Source organism: Primulina tabacum, chromosome 3 (genome assembly GCF_025594145.1).
Source record: "Primulina tabacum isolate GXHZ01 chromosome 3, ASM2559414v2, whole genome shotgun sequence".
Classification (NCBI taxonomy): domain Eukaryota; kingdom Viridiplantae; phylum Streptophyta; class Magnoliopsida; order Lamiales; family Gesneriaceae; genus Primulina; species Primulina tabacum.
The window spans coordinates 1,081,415-1,106,771 of record NC_134552.1 but is presented as its reverse complement, the minus strand read 5'-3'; the positions used below and the strand labels follow the sequence as shown (position 1 = coordinate 1,106,771).

The following is a 25,357-nucleotide window of genomic DNA, read 5'->3' as shown; positions in this document are numbered from 1 at the left end:
GGTTTCTGAATTTGCTGATGAAAGTGGCTCACGGCTGGCCTGGGGGCGAGCCAAGTGGGTCATACGGGGTCTAAGGGAGGTGGTATATGGTTGGGCTAAGGGCTGGTGCGGTTGGGTCGCAGCTGGCTCGAAGGAGAACGTGGAACCGTGAGTGAACAAAAGAAGCACACAGGCTGCTGTTCTCTTCAGGTGGTTTGTGCGCTAGTTCAAGTGGTTGGGCTGGTCTGGGTAGGGACTGGGCGCGGTCCAGGAAAGGTTAGGGTGGTGTGGGCTAGGTGGTGGCTCGGCTGGAAGTGTCCTAGGTTGGCTAGGAGTCCTTATGTGCTTAGGAGTTACACACACATACACGGGCAGATTTGGGGCAGAGTTGTAGGCTTTTTTGAACGGGTTAGGGTCATGATTTTGGGCTGGGCTTTCACAGTAGGGTCCCTAGATGGGTTGGCTAGGTTTTGGTTCAAGGTGGCTCGGGCGCGGCTCGAGTATTTAGGGAGATGGCTCTGGTGGTTCGCTTAGGTGTCATATTTCGAAATTAAAGAACTAAAAACGAATCCAAGGGTCCACGGGGGTGGCTCATGACTTGGAAAGGTAGAATAAATCATAAAAAGATTATGTTTAAAATTTGGGATCAAAATCATGAGCTTGGGATTTATTCGGGATTGAATCGCCGCACGAAACGCTAATTAACAAGTTAATTGAAAAGCCTAGTTTTAGGCTCTATAAAATTATGAAAAATTATATTTAAGCTTAAATAACTATTAAAAGTTTAAGTTTTCAATTTGGGAATTTTATATTAAGATTTGGTTTAATTCAAGATTAAAACGCATTAATATGTCACATCTAAATATTAATTTACAAGTCCTCGATTTAAGCTAAATAAAATTATGAAAAAATTCATGTAGGCTTAAATAATTATTTGGGACATTTTAGAGTCAATGAATTCAAGAAAAATTCAAATTTGAGGAATTTTACGTCTAGGGGTAAAACGGTCTTTTTTACACCTAGAAATTAGTAAACGTCATGGCAGTGCCCTAAATGCTATTTTATGATATTATGATTATTTTTAAATGTTTTTGAAATTTTCATGATTAAATTATGATTTTTAAATGTCTAAGGGATTTTTATGATTTAAGGAAGACATTTAAAAGACATGTTGCATGCTTGGTTTCAAAAACAAAATGTTATGTTATGCATGATTTTTATAAAGTGATGAGAATGTAAATGTTGAAGGAAGTGAAGTGATTGTGACTAATTCGTTAATGTTGGTGACGTCGTGAGGGTTATGGTCCCAGTGGGAGCCCGACGATCGTGTTTCCATCATTACGAATATGTGGTAACGGTTTTGTGGTAACGGAAGAATGGGAATATCGTGAGGGAAAAACGCCCCAGAGGGAGCCCATTTATGGGAAAAGGCCCCAGAAGGAGTCCCGACGATCGTATTTCTATTCGAATAATGATAGGCCAGGGCCCAGTTGACCGGTGAGAGTGTTGCTGATGTCCCCCGCCGCCCAGTACTGTGGTTATATGTAGATGGATCCATCGACCTTAATGTCATGATCAGAAAAGTCACAATTAACGATCTGAATTCAACAAAGGAAAAAGAAAAGGAAAAAGAAAAAATGTTTATGATCATGAAAAATGTTTTATGTCATGTCATGTTGAGGAAAAAGGAAAAAGGTTGAGGTTTGTGAAATGCATGTCATGAAAATGTTTATGCTTAAGTTTATGCATCATGAAAATATTTATGAAAATGGTCATGTTTGAAGTTCATGCATCTTCATGAAAACGAAATTTTAAGTACAAATATTTTTCACCGTTATATGTTGACCGTATTACGTATTACTTGCTATAAAGATGATGGTGTGTTGAGTCTTTAGACTCACTAGGTGTGATGGATGCAGGTGATTTTGAGGGAGGACTTGACGGGTGATTTGACTCGACTGAGGGCGTACACAACCCGAGGACCAGCGCTTCTACTTTTTCCGCATTATGATTTATGACTCATGATTTATGTTAGAGATTTTTAAGATTATTTATTTATGCTTTTGAGAGGTTTTTGAGAGGTTTAGTATGGGCTATTCTTTTCAAATTATTGCTTTTTAGGTTGGTAAACAGTAGACGATTTCAGTTTATGACTATTTCACTTGATTTTTAAATACTAGTTGGGTGATGTTTTATTTTAAAAAGGGAAAAATATTTTATAAAAATATTTTCATGTGTTTTATGTCATGGCTGAAAATCGAGTGTTTATAAAAAAAAAAAATTTTTTTTTAGTACTTTTAAAGCAATAAAAAGGGCAGATGTTTCAGTTGGTATCAGAGCAAAGGTCCTGTAAAGGGTTGTGCCACCTATCAGCGCCGGAAAGATCAGTCGTCAAGCCTCAGTCTGTAAGTTTACACGCTTTATATGATTTTATGATGCTACCTGCATAAGTACATGAATATTATGTTTACGCCACATGTTTAATAGCTTTATGATAATATATGATTTTTATGCTTTAGAATTTTTTGTACGTGTTACGATATGAGTTAAGAAATTATTTGATTTCAACGCATGCATGTTGGTTTGGTAGTGGAATTGGACGATGTTGATTTTTGGGTTTTAGTATTGACGTTCTACTTTTTGGGCATAGGTTAATCTTGAATATTATGAATGCTTTATGGGACACGTAGATTTTCTAAGAAAATATTTATGATTCATGGTTACTAGTTGAATTAATTTTTGGGAATTACTCATAAGTAATGATGATTCGAGGATTTACAACGACGTTGGGAGTATAGAAATGAGATTTTGAGTTTTGGCGAAAGGTAAGATTGATTATAGGAATTGATTTTTGGGTAAATAAGTTTAAATTTATCGAAATTATGCTATGGGAAACCTGTAGAAGAAAATTAAGAACGCCAAAAAATTTATGGGTTAATTGTAGGAATTTTCGAAATTAAGGATCAATTAGAATAATTTTTGAGAAAATTAAGAATTTATTTCGCAATTGATAAGGAAATTGGGGGACTAGTTAGCAATAAGAACAAATTGAATGTGTTAAATAGTATGAATTTTGAGGATTTAGACTTTTTAAGAATATATGAAACCTTGTGATATCATGGTTATAGTGTTATAAGGAATGTTATTCAAGGATTTTTAAGATTGAATAAATATTAAGCTTGAAAATTTAACCGTTAGTAGATGCATTTGGGAATTGTAAGAAAAATTGAAATTCGAGGTTATAATAGTAATAGTACTAAGTTATTATGGGTCTCTTTAAGTTGCGATTTGAAAATAAGGATTTAGAAGAAAAATTTAATTGGGTTCAAGGAGACGTAAGGACATTCTAGAACTTAAGTTTGATCAGAGTGGCGCAGCGGAAGCGTGAATTTTTGGGATATTAGAACTAAGCCTAAACTTTGGGTTATCTAGGATAAGAGAATTTCGAGGACGAAATTCAATTTAAGGGGGGAAGATTGTAACGCCCCGAAAATTTAAAGGTCCACGCGAACCACATGCATATAAATTATTAAATTCTCTTGTATTTTAATTAAATGTTTTATTTGCATGAATTAATTATGTTGTGCATGATTGTATGTTAAAAATATATTTTCTACATTTTTGCATTAAAATGTATTTTTAAAGGTTATTCAAGTTGCGATCGAGGAACGGAGACCGATGGCTGAAAATAGAAAATGTTTTTATTAAATAATTAGTTTTAATTATTTAAAATATGGTTGTTGCTTTTTAGTATTTTTGAAAATAAGGGGTTTTGAGGTAATTTTATACGCCGGGACGTAAATTTTATCAGTGTTGGTTTTTCAACAAAAATACGAACTTCTAGGCAACCTGGCTATTAAATTCACAAACTTATTTTACCAAAATTATTTTTAATATTTTAATTAAGACTAATGGGCCTAATTAAACCCCTTAATAGGCCTAAAGCCAAATTAACTATTTAATTAGTGTATTTAATATATTAAAGCACCTAAACCCTACACTTTGCATCCAACCACACGGCCACACACTTCACAAATTCTGAAATTCTCCCCAACTCATTGACACGGCACACACAACAATTCAAGAGGAAAAATCGAGAATTTTCCAAGGAAGATTCAAGCCAAAGGTCTTGCCCCGTTCTTCGACGTCGTCAACGAATAATCGTGCGTTTAAACGCAAAGGCACGCCATATTTCTTTCTTGCTCATCTTTCACACCATAGTATTTTATTTAATTGTGTTTTTGCATGAAAAACAAGTGCATCATAATACAAATTCGTTTTTGTGGCATATGTTAATTTTAAAGCTTGTAATTTCATCCAAAATCATGTTTAATATTATCTAAAGGGGCTGCCATGATTATGATATGTTTGAGGGATGTTTTTGCATGATTTCAAGAGTCCTAAACCCACCAAAACATTGCAAATTTAAAAGAACAAGCTAGGAAACATGGGTGGTTAATTGGGTAGGGCCGAGGTGCTTGTGATCTTCATGAATCCAGTTGGTTGTGCATGGGGCTTAAGGGTTCGACTAGGTCTCGAGAGGGGGCTCGTGCTGGACGTGGGTCAGGGTCAGGAAGGGTCCTAGCATGGCTAGGACCCCTGGAGCGCAGCTGGGGAGGAGTCCCATGTAGAAGGGGCTCTTTCGCGCGAGAGCAGGTTTCTGAATTTGCTGATGAAAGTGGCTCACGGCTGGCCTGGGGGCGAGCCAAGTGGGTCGTACGGGGTCTAAGGGAGGTGGTCTATGGTTGGGCTATGGGCTGGTGCGGTTGGGTCGTAGCTGGCTCGAAGGAGAAGGTGGAACCGTGAGTGAACAAAAAGAGCACACAGGCTGCTGTTCTCTTCAGGTGGTTTGTGCGCTAGTTCAAGTGGTTGGGCTGGTCTGGGTAGGGACTGGGCGCGGTCCAGGAAAGGTTAGGGTGGTGTTGGCTAGGTGGTGGCTCGGCTGGAAGTGTCCTAGGTTGGCTAGGAGTCCTTATGTGCTTAGGAGTTACACACACATACACGTGCAGATTTGGGGCAGAGTTCAGTAGGCTTTTTTGAACGGGTTAGGGTCATGATTTTGGGCTGGGCTTTCACATTAGGGTCCCTAGATGGGTTGGCTAGGTTTTGGTTCAAGGTGGCTCGGGCGCGGCTCTAGTATTTTGGGAGATGGCTCTGGTGGTTCTCTTAGGTGTCATATTTCGAAATTAAAGAACTAAAAACGAATCCAAGGGTCCACGGGGGTGGCTCATGACTTGAAAGGGTAGAATAAATCATAAAAAGGTTATGTTTAAAATTTGGGATCAAAATCATGAGCTTTGGATTTATTCATGATTGAATCGCCGCACAAAACGCTAATTAACAAGTTAATTGAAAAGCCTAGTTTTAGGCTCTATAAAATTATGAAAAATTATATTTAAGCTTAAATAACTATTAAAAGTTTAAGTTTTCAATTTGAGAATTTTATATTAAGGTTGGTTTAATTCGGGATTAAAACGTATTAATATGTCACATCTAAATATTAATTTACAAGTCCTCTATTTAGCTAAATAAAATTATGGAAAAATTCATGTTGGCTTAAATAATTATTTGGGACATTTTAGAGTCAATGAATTCAAGAAAAATTCAAATTCAAGGAATTTTACGTCTAGGGGTAAAACGGTCTTTTTTACACCTAGAAATTAGTAAACGTCATGGCAGTGCCCTAAATGCTATTTTATGATATTATGATTATTTTTAATTGTTTTTGAAATTTTCATGATTAAATTATGATTTTTAAATGTCTAAGGGATTTTTATGATTTAAGGAAGACATTTAAAAGACATGTTGCATGCTTGGTTTCAAAAACAAAATGTTATGTTATGCATGATTTTTATAAAGTGATGAGAATGTAAATGTTGAAGGAAGTGAAGTGATTGTGACTAATTCGTTAATGTTGGTGACGTCGTGAGGGTTATGGTCCCAGTGGGAGCCCGACGATCGTGTTTCCATCATTACGAATATGTGGTAACGGTTTTGTGGTAACGGAAGAATGGGAATATCGTGAGGGAAAAACGCCCCAGAGGGAGCCCATTTATGGGAAAAGGCCCCAGAAGGAAGTCCCGACGATCGTATTTCTATTCGAATAATGATAGGCCAGGGCCCAGTTGACCGGTGAGAGTGTTGCTGGTGTCCCCCGCCGCCCAGTACTGTGGTTATATGTAGATGGATCCATCGACCTTCATGTCATGATCAGGAAGGTCACAATTAACGATCTGAATTCAACAAAGGAAAAAAGAAAAGGAAAAATGTTTATGATCATGAAAAATGTTTTATGTCATGTCATGTTGAGGAAAAAGGAAAAAAGGTTGAGGTTTGTGAAATGCATGTCATGAAAATGTTTATGCTTAAATTTATGCATCATGAAAATATTTATGAAAATGGTCATGTTTGAAGTTCATGCATCTTCATGAAAACGATATTTTAAATACAAATATTTTTCACCGTTATATGTTGACCGTATTACGTATTACTTGCTATAAAGATGATGGTGTGTTGAGTCTTTAGACTCACTAGGTGTGATGGATGCAGGTGATTTTGAGGGAGGACTTGACGGGTGATTTGACTCGACTGAGGGCGTACACAACCCGAGGACCAGCGCTTCTATTTTTTCCGCATTATGATTTATGACTCATGATTTATGTTAGAGATTTTTAAGATTATTTATTTATGCTTTTGAGAGGTTTTTGAGAGGTTTAGTATGAGCTATTATTTTCAAATTATTGCTTTTTAGGTTGGTAAACAGTAGACGATTTCAGTTTATGACTATTTCACTTGATTTTTAAATACTAGTTGGGCGATGTTTTATTTTAAAAAGGGAAAAATATTTTATAAAAATATTTTCATGTGTTATATGTCATGGCCGAAAATCGAGTGTTTATAAAAAAAATTTTTTTTTAGTACTTTTAAAGCAATAAAAAGGGCAGACGTTTCACCTATCTAACTGAATCAGCCAAGTTTTGTACCAGACATTCTCTGAAGCTTGCTAGATCATTCTTTAAGAATCAGAGCCCAACTGATCACTAGTAGAAAAATCGCTTTTTACTTCGCATATTCAATGAAGTAATAAGGTAGTTAAATGCCGAAATATATGGACGTGAAGTAATAGATGTACCTTTTACTTCGCATAATAACCGAAGTTGTATGATTGAAATTACTGAAGTCTTTGGCCGGTTTTCGAAGGAAAACCGGTCCAGAATTGGACCAGTGCCGAATTAAGAAATGTGTTTTGCTTCATCGATTTTTGTAAATAGTGAAGTAATAGATTATATATAAATTCGTCTTAATTATTATTTAGCGAAGTAGTTTATAATATTTTACTTCACAATTTACATTGTGTGACGAAGTAATTCTTCTGAAAGACTTCGTAGTTATGTATTTTGGTGAAGTAATAGACGCAAACAACTTCACAATTTATCCTATTTGTTGAAGTAAATATAATCCATAACTTCAGCATTTATCCTATTTGTTGAAGTATTTTATATTATGTTACTTCACAATTTATATTTAGTGACTAAGTGGTTCGAAAGACTTGAATAATTTGTATTTTAGTGAAGTAATTACGCAAAACAACTTCGTTTTTACAGAACAATGGTGAAGTAAATTAATTCTATCACTTCGTCTGATTTCTTATTGACGAAGTATTTAATATTATGTTACTTCACAATTTGCAAATAACAACGAAGTAATTTATCTGTTTCACTTCATTATTTTTTATTTTGATGAAGTAATTGTTAAAAAAAGAATTCGCAATGTACAACTTAATACACTAATATAATTAAATTCATAAATTATCCATCTAAAAATGATGAATATACACGAATCCACAATTACATATTCATCAATCCACAAATAACCCAAAAATATATCCACAAAACCAAAAGTATATCCAAAAATCCACAATGACAAACAAAATATTTATCCCAACATACACCATCCATTTAAGCACCTACATATGAGTAGAAAAATTCACTCCATTCACTTCTGACCTCATCATATTGAGATTGGTTGTAAAATTGGTTCTTGATGCATCCTGCAAACTGAAATTTAAAAAAGAAAATACATTAGATTTTTCTATTTTAAATAAAAATTGACAGATATATATTTAAAAAGTATTTAAATTGATGGAATCTGAACATATTACATATATGTTGGCACTCAAATAAAAAACAATAGAGATATAATGACAAAAAATTACAAATATGCTAACAGCCGTGTGTGAGAACTTCACAAAACTGAGAAACCAATTAATGAAGCATGCAACCAAGAATCGACTCAAAGAAAAATCTGATTGTGCATCAGCATACAATATGACTGTACCAGTTCTCGACTGAAAACACAGATGCTTGGACAGAAAAGTCCAAAAATCACATAACCAAAAAATGTCTAGAATTTCTGTTTTGAGTTGTTTTTGGTTAATATGAATGTACCATTTCTCGGCAGAAAAGTCCAAAAATCACAAAATATGCATTTCCAGTTCTCGGCTACAAGTTAACGAAGGCAGTGAAGACATGAAGATGACAACTTGGATATAAAGCTATGCAAGAAGGAAAAAAGTTTTTACAGAATTGGTAGAGATAGAAGATGCAAAGGGTTAGCCTTGCAAGAATACCAAAGACACTACGTTTCGATCCATCAACTTCGTTTACGAGTGGACTTTTCATTGCTAAGTTCACCAAGTTAACAATTCCATAATAGTTTTGTATCTCAATTTGTATTACTGGAACTACAAACTAAAAGAACAGGGAACTTAATTAAAGCATTTAAGAACTCTCTGTAGATACAAAAAAGGAAAATGAACGAAGAAGATACGTAAAAGCAATATTATGCAATGGTACGGATTTGAAGAATCATGGGGATCTGTATAGTTTTCAAGAGTTACCAATTCATGAAACTTTTCAATTTCTAGACCCAATTCACTAATATCAGTGGTTATTCAAGATGATATGGCTTTCTGAATCGGCTACCAATTCATGAAACTTTTAATTGAAGAGCCTATGGTTTTTGACTCGGCTAACTTCAGTGGTTATTCACTGATATCAGTGGTTATTCACACTGCAGAATCCAACATGATATTTTACTAAATAGATTTTTATGATATTTTTTTATTAAATGAAGATGAAGTCTTTCTGTAATTTTATAGGGATATTTTTTGTTTACAAAAAGTTACATCATGACCCCCAAATTAGTTACTTTATGGCTCTTTGATAAGTGCAATTTATTGTACTTTTATTACTTGTTTTTAACTTAGAATTTTGTGATTCTTGAGCAGGTTTTATGTGATTTGTTGTTGTTTTTGTTGTTTTTGTTTGGAAGCTTAGAATGAGAGTTTGGAGTAGTAAAGTGTTGAATTGGAAAGTGCAAAAGATAAAAATTGCCGAAGCTCCAGCGCACCCGCGCTAACAATGAGACCGCACCCGCGGTCAATGAAGATCGAATTTCAGAAAATCTGCCGAAGCTGTACCGCACCTGCGGTCCTTGTTCTACCGCACCCGCGATCAATGAAGTTCGAAAATGAAATATTTCCCCGAAACAGCAGCGCACCCGCGGTCTATATAGTACCGCACCCGCGGTCTTCGAAAAACAGAGTCCTAAAATCTGTAACTTTGTGGGCTGCGCATGAAAGTCTATGAAAATGGTGTGCTACGATTTGAGACTTGTCTGGACTATAAAAAGGCATCATTTACTTACCATCTAGGGTATTGGGGGATCAAAATAAGGAGTGGAGGCTGCTGGAAATTATTGAAGACTCAAGTTCTTCTAGTTCTTGAAAAATCTTTTGCACAAATCTGGGGACGGAAACAGCACTTCAAAATCTTGTTCTAAGATCTTCTTTCTTTTATTTTTCATTTGATATGTCTTGTTTTAGAACTATGTTTTATTGTTTTGCTTGTGTTATTATGAACTAATTTTTATTTCTAGAGGAATGATGGAACAAAACTAGAAACCATGTGTTGGAACCTATGAACTAAGTTATTTAAGTTCTTTATCTTGTTCATTTGTATTATTCCAATCTTAATGATTTCAATTTATTGGCCATAAGTTGAATGATTTATATGTTTATAATTTATCACTTGGAAGAGGAAATTATAAACAAGAAAAGGAAAAAATACATCAATGGTATTTATAGAGTTTGGGAAAGCCTATAATGCTATTGAAGCTTATAGAGAATTTAGTGCTTGATGTGTTATTTATTTGTAGATTGTTGATGGGAACATTGCAATCAAATTTTAGATAACTAATATCGACTTAGCACTCGGGAGAGGGAGTAGATAATTATAGAATTCTTGGCTAATGAATAAGAAGGATTTTTATAACATAGCTACAAGAAGTTACACATGGTGGATGGTTGAGTGAAATCGGACCTCTAGATCTTTTATTCCATTATTATTGTTATAGTTTGGTATTATATTTATTTAAATCTATTTTCAATTTACTTATTATTGCAAACAAATCTTTTAATCGATTTTTCTAAATAAAATCGAGACTATTTAATTTCAAGCATTAATATACATTTATATACATACTCCTCGAGGGATCGACACTTGTACTCGAAAATACATTTTATTACAACTTGGCGTTGTGCACTTGCAAGCAAATAAAGAAAATACGCAACAAGTTTTTGGCGCCGTTGCCGGGGAGTGTTTATTATAAATTTATATTAGTATTGTTATCAATTAGTCTTGATTTTAATTTAGAGCAGTTTCTATTGGATTACATTAAACATTGATTTGTTTCTTTTCTTTGTTTGACAGTGCATGCGAAGATCGCAAAATCTTGACTTGTTTATCTTTGATCCTGAGATCGAAAGAACCGCAAGAAGATTAAGAAAGGCAAGAAGAGAAGAGATTCAAGCAATGGCTGACAACAGAGATAACGAAAATCCACCCCCTGCAATACCTATCAGAGATCATTTTAGGCCGGTACTAAATGCTCATTACTCGGGCATAGCACGAGGGACTATTAATGCAAACAACTTTGAGCTCAAACCCGCATTGATAAACATGGTTCAACAGAATCAGTTTGGGGGAGCCGCTACAGCAGATCCTCATCAACATATCAGAACATTCCTTGAAATCACTGACACAGTAAAGATAAATGGTGTTTCTGATGATATAATTCAATTGCGTTTGTTTCCTTTTTCTCTTAGGGACCAAGCAATAGGATGGCTCCAATCGCTTCCTTTGGGGAGTATCACTACATGGCAGGAATTAGCAACCAAGTTTCTTGCTAAATATTTTCCACCTGCGAAGTCTGCACAGTTGAAAATTGAGATAAGTACTTTTAGGCAGACTGACTTTGAGCAATTATATGAGGCATGGGAACGGTATAAGGAGTTGATAAGAAGGTGTCCAAACCATGGTTTTGAAGATTGGGTACAGATTGAATTGTTTTACAATGGTTTGAATTGACAAACAAGAGGCACTGTGGATGCCAAAGCTGGTGGCACGATATTTGCAAAATCACCTGATCAAGCATATGATTTGCTTGAACAGATGACCATTAACAGTTATCAGTGGCCGTATGAGAGGTCAGGAGTAAAGAAGCCAGCTGGGATGTATGCCATAGATCCTATTACATCACTCACCGCACAAGTTTCAGCTTTAACAACTCAAATTGCAGCTATGAATAAAGCTAGTACAACAGAGGTTGAAAATGCATCGGTTGTCACTGAAGAACCACACATTCCTGATGAGGCTCATTATATCAACAATAGGAATTTTGGTGGCTACGGAGGATATCGAGGTAACCCTCCCCCTAACACTTATCATCCTGGATTGAGAAATCATGAGAATTTTTTATACGCTAATAATAAGAATGTGTTGAATCCTCCACCTGGGTTCAATACATCAAAGGGGGAAGGAAAACCTTCACTTGAGGATCTAGTTGGGACATTTGTTGCTGAATCTAGTAAAAGGATGGCTAGGACTGAATCTCGTCTTGATGTCATGGAAACTCACATGGGAAATATGGGTGCCACAATGAAATCATTGGAGACACAGATTGGACAATTGGCTAATGCATTGAGAGATCAAAATAGAGGTCAATTCCCAAGTAATACTGAAGTGAATCCAAAGGAGCAATGCAAAGCTGTAACTTTGAGAAGTGGAAGAGAACTACAGGTGCAAAGTTCCAAGGAGAGAATGGACAAGGAGAAGACAGTTGAAAAAGAGAAAACTGAGGGATCTAAAGCTGAAGTTGAAGTTGAACAACCTCCGGTATTTACGCCAACTCTTCCATATCCGCAGAGGTTCAAAAAGAAGAAATTGGATGATCAATTTGCAAAATTTTAGGAGATTTTCAAGAAGATTCACATCAACATTCCATTTGCTGATGCTTTAGAGCAAATGCCAAACTATGCAAAGTTCATCAAAGATGTGATGTCAAAGAAGAGGAAGTTGCAAGATTTCGAGACAGTGAAGTTGACCGAAGAGTGTAGCGCCATTCTCCAAAAGAAGCTACCACAAAAACTAAAAGATCCAGGGAGTTTTACTATACCTTGCATTATTGGTGGTACTCAAGTTAATAAAGCTTTATGTGATCTTGGAGCAAGTATTTATCTTATGTCATTTTCTACTTATAGGGACTTGAAGCTAGGGGAGGTAAAACCAACCATTATAACTTTGCAACTTGCAGATAGGTCACTCACCTATCCTCGTGGAATTGTTGAAGATGTTTTGGTAAAAGTTGTCAAGTTTATCTTCCCTGCTGATTTTGTAATACTTGATATGGAAGAAGATCAAAATGCTCCATTGATTTTTGGGCGACCCTTCTTAGCCACTGGAAAAGCATTAATAGATGTACACAAAGGAGAACTCACCTTGAGAGTTGGTGGAGAAGCTGTCATTTTTAATATATATCACGCCATGAAGGAGTCAGATGAAGTAAGCACTTGTAAAAGCATTGATGTTTTAGACTCATGTATGTCCTTTGATTGTGCAGGAACTAGGGATCCCTTGAAGAGCTGTTTGATAGGTGTTGTTGGAACTGTTGATGAAGAAAATTGGGAAGTGAAAGAGCAACGGGTGGCTCTTGAAGCACTGCAGAAAGAAAGGAGAAAAGATGCACCGCCTGAAGAGTTTAATGTAAATGAGAAAATTGAGGTAAAAGCACCTTCTCCTGAATTAAAGGAACTGCAAGCCACCTTTGTTATGCATTTTTAGGTGAAAATTCGACATATCCGGTAATCATCTCTTCCTTTCTTACTTGTACTGAAAAAGAGAAATTGTTGAGAGTATTGAGGAAATTTAAAATTGCATTTGGTTGGTCTATTTCTGATATCAAGGGGATTAGTCCCACTATATGCATGCATAAAACTTTGATGGAGGAGTCGTATACTCCTTATGTGGATCACCAGAGGAGGCTAAATCCAGCCATGAAAGAGGTAGTGAAAAATGAAGTGTTGAAATTGTTAAATGCTGGAGTTATATATGCTATTTCTGACAGCAGTTGGGTATCTCCTGTACAAGTAGTGCCTAAAAAGGGTGGAATGACTGTGATAAAGAATGAAAATGATGAACTAATATCTACTCGTACTGTGACTGGATGGCGAGTATGTATTGATTATAGGAAGTTGAACAATGCCACACGTAAAGATTATTTTCCATTACCTTTTATTGATCAAATGCTTGATAGACTTGCTGGTTATTGTCACTACTGTTTTTTAGATGGTTATTCAGGTTATAACCAGATTGCTATAGCACCGGAGGATCAAGAGAAGACAACTTTCACGTGTCCCTATGGCACGTTTGCTTTTAAGAGAATGCCGTTTGGGTTATGCAATGCACCTGCCACTTTCCAGAGGTGCATGATGGCCATTTTTGCAGATATGGTGGAGGAAATAATGGAAGTCTTCATGGACGACTTTTCGGTATTTGGTTCGTCGTTTGATCACTGTTTACATAACCTTTCCCTTGTTTTGCAGAGATGTCAAGAAAAGAACTTAATTCTTAATTGGGAAAAGTGTCATTTTATGGTCCAAGAGGGTATTGTTCTTGGACATAAAGTGTCTTCAAAGGGATTAGAGGTAGACAGAGCCAAAGTGGTTGCAATTGAAAAGCTTCCACCACCGAAGAACATCAAAGGGATAAGGAGTTTCTTAGGACACGCCGGGTTTTATCGTAGATTTATCAAAAAATTTTCTAAGATTTCTAAACCTCTGTGTAACTTGCTTGAAAAAGAGTCGAATTTGATATTTGATGATTATTGTTTGCAGGCATTCGAGAAGATCAAAATGGCATTGGTAACTGCACCGATTATGATAGTGCCGGACTGGAAGGAACCCTTTGAGCTAATGTGTGATGCAAGTGATTATGCAGTGGGTGTTGTATTAGGCCAAAGAAGGGAGAAGATGTTTAGGGCGATTTACTACGCAAGCCGCACGATGGATGCTGCACAGCAAAATTACACTACAACCGAGAAGGAGATGCTTGCAGTAGTATTTGGTTTCGACAAATTCAGACCTTATTTGATTGGCACAAAGGTAATCGTTTTCACTGACCATGCAGCTATTCGCTACCTATTCGCCAAGAAGGATGCAAAACCACGCTTGATAAGGTGGATTTTGCTATTACAAGAATTTGACTTTGAGGTCAAGGATAAAAAAGGTAGTGAAAATCAGGTAACTGATCATTTGTCAAGGCTTGAGCTGGAGGAGAAGAAAGAAGAGGGAGCTATACAAGAAACATTCCCTGATTAGCAACTCTTCAAGGTAAATTTTATACTTCCTTGGTTTGCTGATATCGCTAATTTTTTGTCTTGTGGCACCCTTCCTCCAGATTTGAGCTATCATCAGAAGAAGAAGTTTGTCCATAACATCAAGTTCTATTATTGGGATGATCCATTTGTATATAAGAGGTGTGCTGACCAAGTGACTAGGAGATGCGTGGAGGGTATCGAAGCTCAAAAAATTTTGGAGAAGTGTCATTCTTCACCATATGGTGGACATTTTGGAGCATCACGAACAACAGCTAAGGTATTGCAATCTGGTTTTTATTGGCCTAGTTTGTTTAAGGATAGTTATACCTTAGTAAAGTCATGTGATAGATGCCAGAGGTTAGGAAACATATCTAGGCGTCATGAATTACCACTGACAAATGTTTTGGAAGTGGAACTTTTTGATGTTTGGGGCATAGATTTCATGGGACCCTTTCCCCCTTCTTTTGGTAATTCTTATATTTTATTAGCTGCTGATTATGTGTCGAAATGGGTGGAAGCAATCGCCACCAATACTAATGACTCTCATGTTGTAGCGAAATTTGTGCATAAGAATATCTTCACTAGGTTTGGAACACCGAGAGCCATCATAAGTGACGAAGGTACGCATTTTTGCAATAGAATTTTCAACTCACTTTTGGCTAAATACAATGTGAAGCACAAAGTGGCACTAGCATATCATCCTCAGTCGAATGGACAAGCTGAAGTATCCGACCGGGAAATTAAGCAAATACTGGAAAAAACTGTCAACACCAACCGGAGAGATTGGGCTATGAAGTTGGATGATGCGTTATTGGCTTATCGGACTGCATTCAAGACGCCTATTGGGATGTCTCCCTAAAGGCTAGTGTTTGGGAAAGCATGTCATCTGCCGTTGGAGTTGGAGCATAGAGCATTTTGGGCTGTGAAGAAATTAAATTTTGATTTGAAAGCTTCTGGCGACGTTAGAAAACTACAATTGAGCGAGATGGATGAATTCCGAAACGACGCATATGAGAATGCCAAGATCTACAAAGAGCAAACTAAGAAGTGGCATGACAAAATCATTGTCCGAAGGGAGCTAAAACCAGGACAACAAGTACTACTGTTCAACTCTCGTCTGAAGTTGTTCCCTGGTAAGCTAAAGTCGCGTTGGTCAGGGCCGTTTGTTGTGGAAACAGTGTCTCCTTATGGGGCTATCGAGTTAAAGTGCAGTGATGGGAGAACCTTCAAGGTCAATGGACAGCGGGTTAAGCCGTACTATGGGACTGAAGTAAGGAATATCGACAGTGTCAAGCTGAGCGAACCAAACTGATCAGACTAGTGACAGTCGGGCTGAAGACGTTAAACCAAGCGCTTATTGGGAGGCAACCCAAATTTTTGTTTCTCTTTTGCATTTTGTTTTCGGTTTTGCTTTTATTTTTTTTTATTATGATTATTTTTGGTTGTGTACTTTTAGTATAGTGTGTGCTTATATCTTCCCAAATCTAATGAATCCCAATTGTTTTCTTTTCAGGAATAAAAATTGGAGAAGAAAAAAATTTCCCGAAGGAATACCGCACCTGCGGTATAATTTGGAACGCACCTGCAGCGTTTAAGACAAACAAATATTGAAAATTTCCCGAGAGCTAAGCGCACCCGCGCTAACAATGAGACCGCACCCGCGGTCAATGAAGAAAAATTTTCAAGAAATTCACGAAAGCACATCGCACCTGCGGTATCTATTGGATCGCACCCGCGGCGTCTGAGAAAACAAATATTGAAAATTTCCCGAGAGCTAAGCGCACCCGAGCTAACAATGAGACCGCACCCGCGGTCAATGAAGAAAAATTTTCAAGAAATTCCCGAAAGCATACCGCACCCGCGGTCTTTGTTTTACCGCACCCGCGGTGGTTGATTTTAAAATCAGAATGGGGCAACATTTACGCATAAACGAAGAACACTTCTTCAAAAATTTATCCTCCACTTCGAAATTCCTCCACTGAAAACACAATCAACACTCAAAGTTTGTTCTTTCAAGCATAAATTTACCACTCCAAACCTACATAACTTCAATTATTCCATCCAATACCCATCTTATTCCACAAATTCAACACAAAACCTAGGGTGTGAAAAGGGGGCTCGAAAATTTTCAACCAAAGATTGAATGGAGCTTTGATTTTGTTCTTCAAGAAACATTTCTACACTCAAGGTGAGCAAATCCATAGTACATTTGTTGAAATTCGAAATTAGTGGTGTTATTGGCTATGGAGAAAAAAAATTGAATTTTAGTGGAATACATTGTTGATATTGTTGATTGTATTGGTGTGTATATTGTTGAGGTGTTGTTATTGTGGTTAACAAGTTTGGGGGTGTGAAGAATCATCTAGTTTTGTGAATTGGATTGAAGGGGAAGTTGATGATTTGAAGGTGTTTGATAAAATGCCTCCAAGAAAGAAACAATCCAAGGGTGCATCATCATCTGCAAATTATGATGCAAACAGGTTTTGGGACGAGAAAGCGGAGGAAAACTATGGAAAAATTTTGAACAAAAGCATTATAAAAGAAAGGGGATTTGATCTGAGTTTCCGCCGAACTGAAATTGGATTAATGCTTACTGCTCGGCATTGGGAAGAGTTTGGCAAGCAGCCACAAGATGCTGTCATTTCGTTGGTAAGAGAATTTTATGCTAACCTTAAGGTTAAGCATGAACAATTGAAGGTTTTGGTGCGAGATAAAATGGTAGCTTTTGATGCACAGACTATCAATACGGTGTATGGTATACCTCCATGTATGCATGATGAATATGAAGAATACCGGACTGAGCAAGTTGATTATAATAATATTCTTCAAACAATATGCATAGAGGGAGCGGAGTGGAGAATGAGAGAAGATGTGCATGTCAGCCTAGCCAAATCTGATCTGAAAAGAGTTGCCAAAGATTGGTATTCCTTTATTTCTGCTAGGATTAAGCTTACCGAGCATACCACCACCGTCATCAAGGAGAGGGAAATCCTGACTTTTTGCATCATGATGGGTAAGACAATTGATTTAGGTCAATTGCTTCAGACTTCGATGCTTGATTATGCAAAAGGTAACTCTCCTAGTGGAATCCTCCACTCTTCTCTTATCACTGCATTATGCCAGAATGCGGGAGTGACTTGGGCAGTGAATGAAGAATTGTTAAAGCCGAAAAATGTCATTGTGGTAGTTCAACCACATAGGGCAGTGAGAGGTGAACAAGCTGCGGCACGTCGAGCTGAAAGGGAATTCAATAGAAGAGCTGCAGAAAGACGTGCCCAGGCTCAAGCTCAAGAACCACAACCACAACCGCAACAAGGAAATATGAGAGCTAGGCGACCCATTTGGAAGAAGAAATGCGAAATCAATGCCAAGACATGGATGAGTTTCGGTTTAGGACCGATACATTTATGGGATATATGATGGATTTTACGTCTGTCTTGGCTCAGCAATTTCCATTAGCTTCAACCTATGGTAATCCATTTCCACCTCCTCCACAGTGGCCACCCATATACCACCCGCCGGAGTTCCAACCACCACAAGATGACGCAGATGATGAGGATGGCGATGACCACTGACGGTCGTTGCCCGAGGTATGTGTATTCGTCTAACTTTCATGATCATTTACATCGAGGACGATGCACATATTTAAGTTTGGGGGAGAGATATTATTTTATTTTGTGTGTTTTATTTTGTGTGTTGTTCATTTTATTTAGTTTTATTTGAGTGTTTTATTTTTTCTTGTGAGTTTGTTGCTTGTGTGTTTGTAGTGTCATAGTCATGAAATTTTTTATTTGAAATGGCCAATGATGAAAAAAAATTTTGTATTGAGAAGAAAGGTCATGCATTTCATTAATGTTCATCAATCAATTTGAAAAATTTAGAGAACAATCATGAGATTTGGTAAATTTGAGACTTATAAATTCTAAACAACTCTGCGATTTTCATTTGGTATTGAAATATATTTTTGCAAACACATATATGATTGAGGCGATCTTTGATTTTATTTTGGCCTATTTATATTGTTCATAAATATTCAATTGATGCTCTCTTGAGCCTATATGAGAAAAGAATTGTGTTCTTGAAATTTCTTGGAAGCCAAGCACTTTTCTTGTGAATATATATGTATTTGGGTGATGCATTGAGACATCACTTTACACGATGATTAGATTCTACTTTGTGTTAGTGAATTGAGATTTTGTCTAGAACTATCCAAACAACACTCGAGGCGAAATACGGACAAACTATGATTTAGGAATGATTTAGGTGATTTTTTTGATCGATTGAGCCTTTCAAGCTACCAAATAAAAATAATTTATCGTTTGTCACCTCTTTGAGCTTATATGAATTCGAATGGCACACGTTAATATGTGTAAAAGACCCCCATTCGATATCCTTTCAAATGTCCCACATTTACTACCCCGTTGAATATCTTAAACATTAATTTCTTACCTTCTCAAGGGAGTAAGAATTCAAAGGATCAAAGAAATGAAAATTCTCCTACAAAAGAAAAGAAAAATGAATTATGTTACATTGAAGAAGTTGGAGAAAAATGGGAGAAAAAAGAGATGAAATGAATAAAAAAAAATGAAGTTTGAAAAAGAGATAAAATTTAACTTACTCCCTTATTTGAATTCCTAATCTTCATTTGTAGCCATGAGCCAAGGCCTAACATTACAAGCATTGTAAATCCTATTGACCAAGTCATAGTTGTCCAATATACTAGTGGAGAGTGTTTGGGAGGATTTAGCCTATGGACAATCGATAAACACTTCCATTGAGTATGAATCTGAACAATTTTACACACACCTCATTGCATCAAATATTTATTGGGTATTCCTTTCTTGAATGAATATGACTTTGAACCCAATCTTTACCATAAAGGACCTCTTGATTTGTGTTTGTAAAAATTGAAATCGATTGAGAATAATTTGAAACATGAGTTGAAGAAATTAGAAGTTAAGAAAATTAACCGATTGCATGATTTTATCCGGATGAAAAAGTGGTTGGATTGATTTGACTTGTGAATGCATGAAGAGTTGTTAATTTATCTTAGGCCAAGTTCTTTAAAATATTTCATGACTTGTTTGTTTGTGTTGTTTTGTTTTGCTCGGGACTAGCAAAATATTAATTTATTGTACTTTTATTACTTGTTTTTAACTTAGAATTTTGTGATTCTTGAGCAGGTTTTATGTGATTGTTGTTGTTTTGTTGTTTTAGTTTAGAAGCTTAGAATGAGAGTTTGGAGTAGTAAAGTGTTGAATTGGAAAGTGCAAAAGATAAAAATTGCCGAAGCTCCAGCGCACCCGCGCTAACAATGAGACCGCACTCGCGGTCAATGAAGATCGAATTTCAGAAAATCTGCCGAAGCTGTACCGCACCTGCGGTCCTTGTTCTACCACACCCGCGATCAATGAAGTTTGAAAATGAAAGATTTCCCTGAAACAGCAGCGCACCCGCGGTCTATATAGTACCGCACCCGCGGTCTTCGAAAAACAGAGTCCGAAAAATCTGTAACTTTGTGGGCTGCGCATGAAAGTCTATGAAAATGGTGTGCTACGATTTGAGACTTGTCTGGACTATAAAAAGGCATCATTTACTTACCATCTAGGGTATTGGGGGATCAAAATAAGGAGTGGAGGCTGCTGGAAATTATTGAAGACTCAAGTTCTTCTAGTTCTTGAAAAATCTTTTGCACAAATCCGAGGACGGAAACAGCACTTCAAAATCTTGTTCTAAGATCTTCTTTCTTTTATTTTTCATTTGATATGTCTTGTTTTAGAACTATGTTTTATTGTTTTGCTTGTGTTATTATGAACTAATTTTTATTTCTAGAGGAATGATGGAACAAAACTAGAAACCATGTGTTGGAACCTATGAACTAAGTTATTTAAGTTCTTTATCTTGTTCATTTGTATTATTCCAATCTTAATGATTTCAATTTATTGGCCATAAGTTGAATGATTTATATGTTTATAATTTATCACTTGGAAGAGGAAATTATAAACAAGAAAAGAAAAAATACATCAATGGTATTTATAGAGTTTGGGAAAGCCTATAATGCTATTGAAGCTTATAGAGAATTTAGTGCTTGATGTGTTATTTATTTGTAGATTGTTGATGGGAACATTGCAATCAAATTTTAGATAACTAATATCGACTTAGCACTCGGGAGAGGGAGTAGATAATTATAGAATTCTTGGCTAATGAATAAGAAGGATTTTTATAACATAGCTACAAGAAGTTACACATGGTGGATAGTTGAGTGAAATCGGACCTCTAGATCTTTTATTCCGTTGTTATTGTTATAGTTTGATATTATATTTATTTAAATCCATTTTCAATTTAGTTATTATTGCAAACAAATTTTTAATCGATTTTTCTAGATAAAATCGAGACTATTTAATTACAAGGATTAATATACATTTATATACATATTTCTCGAGGGATCGACACTTGTACTCGAAAATACATTTTATTACAACTTGACGTTGTGCACTTGCAAGCAAATAAAGAAAATACGCAACAAATTTTTGGCGCCGTTGCCGGGGAGTGTTTATTATAAATTTATATTAGTATTGTTACCAATTAGTCATGATTTTAATTTAGAGCTGTTTCTATTGGATTACATTAAACATTGATTTGTTTCTTTTCTTTGTTTGACAGTGCATGCGAAGATCGCAAAATCTTGACTTGTTTATCTTTGATCCTGAGATCGAAAGAACCGCAAGAAGATTAAGAAAGGCAAGAATAGAAGAGATTCAAGCAATGGCTGACAACAGAGATAATGAAAATCCACCCCATGCAATACCTATCAGAGATCATTTTAGGCCGATACTAAATGCTCATTACTCGGGCATAGCACGAGGGACTATTAATGCAAACAACTTTGAGCTCAAACCCGCATTGATAAACATGGTTCAACAGAATCAGTTTGGGGGAGCCGCTACAGCAGATCCTCATCTACATCTCCGAACATTCCTTGAAATCACTGACACAGTAAAGATAAATGGTGTTTCTGATGATATAATTCAATTGCGCTTGTTTCCTTTTTCTCTTAGGGACCAAGCAAGAGGATGGCTCCAATCGCTTCCTTTGGGGAGTATCACTACATGGCAGGAATTAGCAACCAAATTTCTTGCTAAATATTTTCCACCTGCGAAGTCTGCACAGTTGAAAATTGAGATAAGTACTTTTAGGCAGACTGACTTTGAGCAATTATATGAGACATAGGAACGGTATAAGGAGTTGTTAAGGAGGTGTCCAAACCATGGTTTTGAAGATTGGGTACAGATTGAATTGTTTCACAATGGTTTGAATTGACAAACAAGAGGCACTGTGGATGCAACAGCTGGTGGCACGATATTTGCAAAATCACCTGATCAAGCATATGATTTGCTTGAACAGATGACCATTAACAAAATCTTTTAATCGATTTTTCTAAATAAAATCGAGAGTATTTAATTACAAGCATTAATATACATTTATATACATACTCCTCGAGGGATCGACACTTGTACTCGAAAATACATTTTATTACAACTTGACGTTGTGCACTTGCAAGCGAATAAAGAAAATACGCAACAAGTTTTTGGCGTCGTTGCCGGGGAGTGTTTATTATAAATTTATATTAGTATTGTTACCAATTAGTCTTGATTTTAATTTAGAGCTGTTTCTATTGGATTACATTAAACATTGATTTGTTTCTTTTCTTTGTTTGACAGTGCATGCGAAGATCGCAAAATCTTGACTTGTTTATCTTTGATCCTGAGATCGAAAGAACCGCAAGAAGATTAAGAAAGGCAAGAAGAGAAGGGATTCAAGCAATGGCTATCATGTATCATAATATAGTATAGATATTTCTGCTTCTACGGTTACAAATGTAGAACAAATAAAAATTGAGCAATAAAAATACGACATGATGATTTGTCCATATAACATAGCACCTCGGACAGAATCAAATGTTTGACAGTGTAGTTGTATTTCAACTTACTTGGAGGTCTATGTAACATAGTGGAGAATTATGGTGCGCAAGAATCTGAATTGTTTCAAGTTGATCTTTGCCTCTGAAATTGAAGAAAATATAAAATGAGTTTGTGATGCACAAACAGTAGGAAAATATCTATAAATTCCGTGCGTAGAATGTGAGTGCCTCTAAGAATACTTGTATATGGAAAAAAATCTAATCATATATTTGGAACCCCTCGAAATTCAGCAATATCATTATTATTACTGTTATACTTCCTCTTGATAACTTTCGGCTCTTTGTTCATGATAGAAATTGTCTTTACTTTTGAAACCCAATAATCCTCAAACTCTTCATGTTCAGTTCTAGCATGGAGAGGTGTGTAGTTTGCCAATGTTCCCTTTGTTCTCCACCGAGAACCACATGCATTGCAGAGTATGGGCTTCTCAGGAGGACCGTTACGCCAAAGAGGGGTACCTATTGCATAATTATATGAAGTATATTAAATATGGTCTAAGGAAACAATGGTCATCATTAACGAAGTTTTAAGCACCAACACGACTAGCGTTAACACTAATCAAAAGTAAGATCTGAACAATGCAATGTTTGCACGATTCAGAAAAACAAGTGTAGAGAAGCAACGCATTCAGGAAGACTACCCAAATATTTACACAGGTGCACGCTTAGGATGACATTAATCAATGGAAGAATCGCAGGAAACAAAATCAAGAGGGTAGTCACAAGAGATTATATTAGCAGGAAAATTGAGCCAACGAAAACCTAAACCTCTCTTCTTAACCTGAATTGATAAAGAATGATTAATCAGAAGCATGATGGAAATGGTCATATGAGCAAGACAAAAAGCATCGGATAGAAATAAGATATAACTTACAACCTAAGTCGTTGGGCTAAGAGATGAAGACATTCACGATAAACCATAAAAAGGTTTCCACTATTGCTTCAGCTTATCATCTATGAGATCTCACAACTCAAAAATCATTTTCAAATCAGTGCGCACAGAAAGACACTAAAACTAAAATGTCATAGATCTATATGACTTCGAATATTTCCTGGGGCAGCATAGACTCTGGAAACCACGTCCCAGTAACATAATCATCTTGAAACTGAATCCCTAGACAACACATTCCAATAACACCTGGACAACTAACTTCAATACATTTTTAAAACGCCCTAGACATGGGTTTTCAAAATGAAAACAATGTAATTCTTCAAGCAGCAGCATAAAGATTTATCCGCACGAGGTTCTTATAATTTGAAAAGAGTTGAGGAATCCTAGCAGAATGCAGAGATACTCTTGGTTAGGAACGAAACGAGAATGTTCAAGAATAATCAGGTGCCATTCAAGTAGACGGAAATATGACATTCCCGATGGATTGGTGATATACCATTGCAATTTCAAGATCATTATAATGCCATACTAAGAACATGCATGAAAAGTTTATACAAGGTTGCAAGAGTTAAAAATACAAAAGCAAAGAAACTTTAATCTGTCTTAGCAAAAAGCTAGGCTAGAGTCTACGGGTCCATAACAAATAGAAGCCTCTCGTATGTTTTTATGAGAAGACACCAGTAAACAAGTCTAGGCTTCACGAGCAGCAGTCAAGACACCAATCCTGCTAGAACAGAAATTTAAATTTTAATCAATCAAAATTCATAATGAACATTGAAGGAAAAGAATTGATTTCATTTGGCACATAAACACTCAACTGCATTAGAGAACAATGAAAACCAGCTCAATTCCTCTTTTCTCAAAAGGGTTCAATAGATTCATAGGCAGTGGGGCATACACAAAAGACAGAAAGTAAAGGTTTAGAGCCTAAGTAGAATTCCCAACACTGTTATGAAATTGCAAATCAGAGACTCGTGGACTGTGGCAGAAATGGAAGTTAAAAGACAAGAACCATTTAAAACACTAGGACATAACGCTTAACATAAAAAATGACCAAGTATTTTCCATTCCCGCAAAGCATTCTGTATTCAGAAAATGAATAATCATTTCATGATTGAAGAACAAATCAATCAATATGAAACCAACTGAAAATGGTGACAAACAGAGAGAAAAAAAACTCCAGTCGCAGCTTCCCTCTCGGTGCTTGGAACGGTGGTGGTAGTGGTGGTGTTGTTCGTCCCGCCTTCTTCTCTCTCGGTAGTGGAACGGCGGCGACGGTGCGTGGAATGGCGGCGGCGCGGCGCGGTTCGAAGAGAAGACTGAAATTAGGGTTAATTTTGAAAGAAAATGTGGATCGATCGGAATGAGTTTGTCTGAAGGATATATGATATAATCGATATTAAATTAATTAAACTTTTCGGTTCATCTTTTTACTTCAGTATGAACTTATTTTCTTTATTTTTTACTTCATCAACATTGATATGCCGAAGTAAAATATAATAAAAAAATACAGTGAAGCCCATGTTTTTAAACATCCGAAGTAAAATATATTATTTTACTTCGCTTGTGCTATTACTGAAGTTATTGGTAACGTATTACTTCGTAATTTATTATTGCCGAAGTAACGCATGTCGAAGTAAAATCCGATTTTTCTACTAGTGGATATATTGGATAAGATCGTATAATAGCTTTATCAGTTCGTTAGAATGTCAGAATCTATGCACACTACCTGTAGTGTACTATTTATCAGAAATGATGATGACATGGTACAACGACCTACCAATATGGGA

General features: G+C 36.2%; 1 long non-coding RNA gene and 1 pseudogene across 1 annotated transcript; one reads left to right on the top strand and one right to left on the bottom strand.

The window, feature by feature from the left end:
* Positions 1-7,819: 7,819 nt before the first annotated feature.
* LOC142538796 (uncharacterized) lies at positions 7,820-24,881 on the bottom strand. Its single transcript, XR_012818739.1, has 3 exons — positions 22,925-24,881; positions 22,685-22,757; positions 7,820-8,036 (listed from the first exon to the last, which is right to left on the bottom strand). It is a non-coding gene; the product is annotated as an uncharacterized LOC142538796 (long non-coding RNA).
* LOC142538230 (uncharacterized) lies at positions 12,141-13,160 on the top strand (annotated as a pseudogene).
* Positions 24,882-25,357: the final 476 nt, after the last annotated feature.